Source organism: Myotis davidii, unplaced genomic scaffold, assembly GCF_000327345.1.
Source record: "Myotis davidii unplaced genomic scaffold, ASM32734v1 scaffold575, whole genome shotgun sequence".
NCBI classification, from domain to species: domain Eukaryota; kingdom Metazoa; phylum Chordata; class Mammalia; order Chiroptera; family Vespertilionidae; genus Myotis; species Myotis davidii.
In genome coordinates, this window is record NW_006290306.1 from 2,567,676 (window position 1) to 2,568,103 (window position 428).

At 58.9% G+C, this 428-nt stretch overlaps 1 protein-coding gene across 1 annotated transcript in view; it reads left to right on the plus strand.

Annotated features, from left to right (window-relative positions):
* Positions 1–428, plus strand: part of LOC102760924 (striated muscle preferentially expressed protein kinase) — a 42,017-nt gene that overhangs the window by 34,765 nt on the left and 6,824 nt on the right. The window lies entirely within an intron of this gene.

Sequence of the window (428 nt, forward strand, 5' to 3'; positions counted from 1 at the left end):
TGTCCCCTGATCATCCTCCCCCCTCCCTGCAGACTAAGGCTGCCCCATGTCCACTTGACCAGCTAGGGCTAGCCTCTGGGGGGTGGAGGTAGAACTGGCAGAGCTGGGCCAGGATCACCTTTCACCTTGCCTCCTGGCCTCCCTCTCTCCCCCCTACCCAGTACCCTCCTTTTGTCTGATGAAACCGTATTCATTTTGTTATTGGAGCCTCAGTGTGGGACCCCTCCTTAGGGAAATGGGTACAGTGGGAAGGGCGGGCATGCTGCTATTCGAACCATGGACCATGCAGTCCTGCTGAGCATTCCTCTCCTGCCCAGCTCACCCCACCCCCACTCCCTCCTGGTTCTTTAGACAGGCAGCTGGGGCTCCCTGGGGCATCTATCCCACAGCCTTCTCTGCCCACGTGAGAAAAATCCACCCACCCATCC